General features: G+C 42.4%; 1 non-coding gene across 1 annotated transcript; it reads right to left on the bottom strand.

The window, feature by feature from the left end:
• Positions 1-870: 870 nt before the first annotated feature.
• Positions 871-944, bottom strand: Trnat-ugu. The gene has a single exon. It is a non-coding gene; the product is annotated as a tRNA-Thr (tRNA).
• Between the last annotated feature and the right edge of the window lie 5,450 nt (positions 945-6,394).

Genomic DNA, 6,394 nt, shown 5'->3' with positions numbered 1-6,394 from the left:
TTCATTCCGCCGGCCGGAGTGGCCGAGCGGTTAAAGGCGCTACAGTCTGGAACCGCACGACCGCTACGGTCGCAGGTTCGAATCCTGCCTCGGGCATGGATGTGTGTGATGTCCTTAGATTAGTTAGGTTTAAGTAGTTCTAAGTTCTAGGGGACTTATGACCACAGCAGTTGAGTCCCATAGTGCTCAGAGCCATTTACATTCCTATCTATACTTAGTTGTAGCACTTCGTTTCCTAAACATGTGAGACACAGCAGCTTATAGTCTCAACAACTACGTCTATATATTGCACACACTCCTCAAGCCATCTTATGGTGCGTTACGCGGGGTACCCCGTACCTCTACCAGTCATTTTCTTTCCTATTGCGCTCACATGTAGAGCGAGGGCAGAGCGAGTGTCTATATGCCTCTGTATCAGCCCTAATTTTTCTCATCCTGTCTTCGTGACCCTTACGCAAAGTTTACGTTGGCATCAGCTGAACCGTTCTGCAGTCATCTTCAAATGCTGGTTCTCTAAATACTTTTCAGTGGTATTCCTCGAAAAGAACGTCGTTTTCTCCCCAGGATTTCCGAAGCATCTCCATAAAACTTGTGTGTTGTTTGAACCCACCGGTAACAAATCTAGCAGCCTGTCTCTCAACTGCTTCCTTTGATTCGACGTGGTACGGACCTCAAAGCCTCGGGAGGGACCCAAGTCCTACACACGGTCTCCTTTGCAGATGAACCACACATCCCTAAAATCTCTCTCAATAAACCGAAGACGACCTTTCGCCGTTCCTACTGCAATATGTAGTTGAAATTACAATGAAATGAACACCCTTAGCTGCTTACAGGCGTTGAAATACGTCAACGGGGACAGATGAAAATGTGTGCCCCCACCGGGACTCGAACCCGGGATCTCCTGCTTACATGGCAGACGCTCTATCCACCTGAGCCACCGAGGCCACAGAGGCTAGAGCGACTGCAGGTATTTATCTCTGCCACGCCTCCCGCGAAACCCACATTTTCAAAATATTGTCCCGCACTACATTCGTAGTGCCCCCGCCCATTATACTCATTACTCGCGGCGCGTTGCCGATTCCCGTAAGAGTTCGGGCACTGTTTGTGCATTCGCACAGAAGAAGAAGATGGTCAAGTGGCCAGGGAGCCTGAACTATACAGGGTGATTCAAAAAGAATACCCCAACTTTAAAAATGTGTATTTAATGAAAGAAACATAATATAACCTTCTGTTATACATCATTACAAAGAGTATTTAAAAAGGTTTTTTTTCACTCAAAAACAAGTTCAGAGATGTTCAATGTGGCCCCCTCCAGACACTCGAGCAATATCAACCCGATACTCCAACTCGTTCCACACTCTCTGTAGCATATCGGGCGTAACAGTTTGGATAGCTGCTGTTATTTCTCGTTTCAAATCATCAATGGTGGCTGGGAGAGGTGGCCGAAACACCATATCCTTAACATACCCCCATAAGAAAAAATCACATTGGGTAAGATCAGGGCTTCTTGGAGGCCAGTGATGAAGTGCTCTGTCACGGGCTGCCTGGCGGCCGATCCATCGCCTCAGGTAGTTGACGTTCGGGTAGTTACTGACAGGTAAGTGCCAATGTGGTGGCGCTCCATCCTGCTGAAATATGAATTGTTGTGCTTCTTGTTCGAGCTGAGGGAACAGCCAATTCTCTAACATCTCCAGATACTGTAGTCCAGTTACAGTAGCACCTTCGAAGAAAAAGGGACCAAAAACTTTATTGGCTGAAATGGCACAGACAACATTCACCTTAGGCGAGTCACGTTCATACTGGGTTGTTTCCCGCGGATTCTCAGTGCCCCATATACAGACATTGTGACGGTTGACTTTCCCGTTAGTGTGGAAAGTTGTTTCATCACTAAACACAATCTTTGAAACGAAAGATTCATCTGTTTCCATTTGAGCAAGGATAAAATCACAGAAATCGATTCTTTTAATCTTATCAGCTGCAGACAATGCTTGAACCAATTTCAGACGATAAGGTTTCATAACTAACCTTTTTCGTAGGACTCTCCATACAGTTGATTGTGGAATTTGCAGCTCTCTGCTAGCTCTGCGAGTCGATTTTCCTGGGCTGCGAACAAATGCTTGCTGGATGCGTGCTACATTTTCATCACTCGTTCTCGGCCGTCCAGAACTTTTCCCTTTGCACAAACACCCATTCTCTGTAAACTGTTTATACCAACGTTTAATACACCACCTATCAGGAGGTTTAACACCGTACTTCGTTCGAAATGCACGCTGAACAACTGTCGTCGATTCACTTCTGCCGTACTCAATAACACAAAAAGCTTTCTGTTGAGCGGTCGCTATCTTAGCATCAACCGACGCTGATGCCTAGTCAACAGCGCCGCAAGCGAACAAATGTACAACTAAATGAAACTTTATAGCTCCCTTAATTCGCCGACAGATAGTGCTTAGCTCTGCCTTTTGTCGTTGCAGCGTTTTAAATTCCTAAAGTTGTGGTATTCTTTTTCAATCACCCTGTATATTTACTAAGATGGTATCTGTTCTTTCGGTGACCAAGCAGCTCGTTAGAATGAAATTACAATGAAATGAACACCCTTAGCTGCTTACAGGCGTTGACATACGTCAACGGGGACAGATGAAAATGTGTGCCCCGACCGGGACTCGTTTTTTTTTTTTTTCTTTTTTCTTTTCTTAGGGCCTCCATTCTCCCCTCACAGCCCTTCCAAACGCTCACCTTGTTTGCCTTTTTCGGATAGCTTCTTTGCTTTTGTCTTTATTATTATTATTATTATAATCATTATTATTAGCCCATCCTTCTACTAACTTTTTTTTACCTTTTTATTTTATGTACTTTTTTATGTTTTTGATGCCAAATCCTCATTTTTCTTACTTTTTGCGAGTGCTCGGCCACTTTTTCTTTTTTTGTATTTTTTTATTTCGGCTTCCTATTTTTTTTTTCTGTAAGCTGGATGCCTAAATTACCTTTACTAACATAAATGAGAATAAATATTTCTTCTTAATATTAATTAAAGGTAATGAATCTTCCTCTTGCTATTGGAAATACAAGTATATTAAAATAAACTGAAACGTGAAGTCTCTCATCTTCATAAGGATAACATAAAATCTTGCATCCCCTTGAAAAATGTTTTTTAGAACTTAATACTTCTCTGCGTATGGCATAAGATGATTAAAAAAATAAAATACATAAAATTTGATGTCTATTTTCTTCATGAGGATGTAGTCCGGTGCGTCTTGCCACGGAAAGGCTGACATCTCTGAATTCCGTACCAATCTTAATCTGTTATTGTTCTCTGTATAATTTTATTCCATGATTCTATTTAGGAAGCATGCGTAATTTTTTTGTAGTCTTTTTTCCGCGTGAGATGATGGTGCTGAGTCGTTAGATACACCCAGTAACCTTCTTTGCTTTTATTTTCTGCCTTCAAGATATAGTGCACTGTGCGCCCTTTTAGCCAGTTAACAGCATTTCTTTTCGTATTAGGATATGGCACTGCGTCTGGAGTCAGAAAATCTGCGGCGGTGAAAACGGTTGGAGATGTTCTGTTAACGGTCGCTAATTTCTTCTTAACTATATGCCATATGTCTCTTACGCTTTCACACACGAATCGGTGTTCTTCAGTGCCAAGATGGTTGCATGACGCGCACAAGGACGAATTTGTGAGATGTATAGCATGCAGTTTGGAATTAGTTGATATTTTTCTGTTGACTGCATTATACCAAGTTGCTTTCACCTTAGATGGTAAGTTCCGATCGTGAATATTTTTCCAAATTGCAGACAAGTCGTTGTTGGGGTATTTTCTTTCAATAATATTTCCTTCCTTAGCTTCCATCAAAGATGTATACATGTCCTTTACTCTCTTCAACTGCTGTTCTGAGAGCCTCGAGGAGATATAACTGTACTCAACGAGACAAGTTTTTAGGTGACAAAGACCATCTGGTATATGCTTCACATCTATTGGCGCCTGCATGCTTGCTGGAGCAATTTCACGCAGCAAGTGGGCCATTAAGCTGTCGGGCATCTGTTTCCATTGCTTGCACATTCGACATACATATAACGCTCGTGACCTGTAATTGACATCAACAAGGCTTAAACCTCCTTTCCTTGTTGGGAGTGTTAGTGTATTGAACTTCACTTTGAAAATGTTGCCTTGGCATACAAAGCTTCCTATGGCGGATAAAATTCTTCTGGCTGTTTTTAATGGCATCGGAAAAGCTTGGACAACATAATTAAGTTTGGATGTTATATACACATTTACTAGTGTGGTTTTCTGTATCTTGTACAGTTGCCTCATACTGTTTCTTTGTAAAGATGCTCGTATGCTTGCAAGTAGTTTTTTTAATAATTGACGGCAGTAGTGTGTTGGATGTTGCTCCTAAGTTCAGTACCCAAACATTTCAATGTGGATACTTCCGTCAATTGTCCCCGATTTTGCATGCATATTCCTCTGCCTAGATTCATGTTGCCTGACTTCCTTTTATTTAGTTTGGCGCCAGAAGCAAGTTCATATGTGTGTACAATCTGAAGAGCTTTCGCGACTTCATCTTCATTTATAACCAAGACGCCTACATCATCTGCATAGGCGTTGAACACTATTTTCTTGCCGTTTATACACAATCATTGCAGGTGAGGCGTGAGTGTCGCGAGGAGAGGTTCTATTGCTATTGCGAAAAGGGCCATTGACATTGGGCAACCTTGACGTACGGATCAAAAATGGCTCTGAGCACTATGGGACTCAACTGCTGAGGTCATTAGTCCCCTAGAACTTAGAACTAGTTAAACCTAACAAACCTAAGGACATTACAAACATCCATGCCCGAGGCAGGATTCGAACCTGCGACCGTAGCGGTCTTGCGGTTCCAGACTGCAGCGCCTTTAACAGCACGGCCCCTTTTTTTTTTTTTTTTTTTTTCTTACGAACAGAAACAACGCACGCTACCGCTTTTTTTTCCGTCTGAAATTTTTTTTTTGCTTAAATGTCATACATCTATACAAATACATAAATAAGATTTACATACAAGTTAAATGAAAGTGAAAATAAAAAATAAAAATTCGTATTCCAAGCGGATGTTTTTATCTTTTTTTTTTTTTTGGGAGCAGGAAGGCAGGGGAAACAAACAATCTTTATTCGTACAATTGTACTATCTTAGGGATAAGAAAAGGATCGAGGCAGCAAAAACAAATCAAAAAAAATTTGGAAACCAGAAAATCAACGTAAAGGCCGCCCTTTTTTTTGTGTAACATGAAGAAAGTAAATGACAATCCTAGTCACGGGCGGGAGTGAAAATGAAGTTATCATCTGCATCACAATCCCTGCAGCACGCGGTGTCGCATCATAAATCTGGCAGACAGCCATATAATCTTGACCATTTCTGCCTTTGTGGGCGGCATATATTCATGTATTTCTCCTGCGTCGACCATGTAGGGGCCCGTTTTCTTCTCAGTGTGCTGTATGCCAATATAACTGAACCTCGCAGTATTGTCTCTAGTCGTTCTGCTGCAGGAGTCTTCTCAGTTCTGGGACACCCCAGCTGTCGGGCGGATTGTGAGAAACACTTCCTAAAAAATTGGAAAAGTAAGTCCTGTATTTCGTATGACTCCGTATGAGCTCGTGTTGTTCTTGTAAATACATCCAATAATCCATCACGGACTTAATATCGTACGAATACAAATATTTCGTCGCATGTCCAGCGATCCAATTGACCGCATACGTCTTTTGTTTGGGAAAAAAGGTCTTGTCCGGTAGAAAAAGTACATCCGATGTGATTTCTGTGTAGTTAGTGCGCCGAAGGAAGGCCAATATTCGACGCGTCAGTATCCAGACGTCCCTCGCTGCGCCACACACTAAACCATGTTCTTCCGTTGCTAACAGGTCACAGTTTGTGCAAAGAGGAGAATCGACCATATGAATTGTATGTAATCGACTCCTGGTCACAAGCTTACGGTTTATAAGAATGTACCACATCGATCTCGCTGCTGTTGACAGTAATGGAGTATGCACTGCACACCAAATGTGGTTCCACGTTCTCGACGGGTATTTGAATTCCATTACGTTGCGGGCATGGTGATCCATCAAGCACCTATAGATCTCCCGAGTCGTGGGTATTCTCGTCGAAGGTACTTTCAGACGAACATAACTGTAATCAACCAGAAATGAGGCAATGTGTGCAAGAGAAGGCGAAATATTGCTCACCGCAATAGGGGGTTCGTACGAAGGCGGAACAAGTACTTCTATCAGAGCTGACGTAATGGTGTGATTTCGTTGTTGCCAATTTCGTATCATCGCTCGCATGTAAAGCGCCAGAGCTTTGTTTCGCACGTTTGTGAGGTTGAGGCCACCGTTCCGGAATTGTAGCGTTAACGTGTCATATGTGAT

Source organism: Schistocerca americana, chromosome 9 (genome assembly GCF_021461395.2).
Source record: "Schistocerca americana isolate TAMUIC-IGC-003095 chromosome 9, iqSchAmer2.1, whole genome shotgun sequence".
Lineage (NCBI taxonomy): Eukaryota > Metazoa > Arthropoda > Insecta > Orthoptera > Acrididae > Schistocerca > Schistocerca americana.
This window is presented reverse-complemented; position numbering and strand designations above follow the sequence as displayed.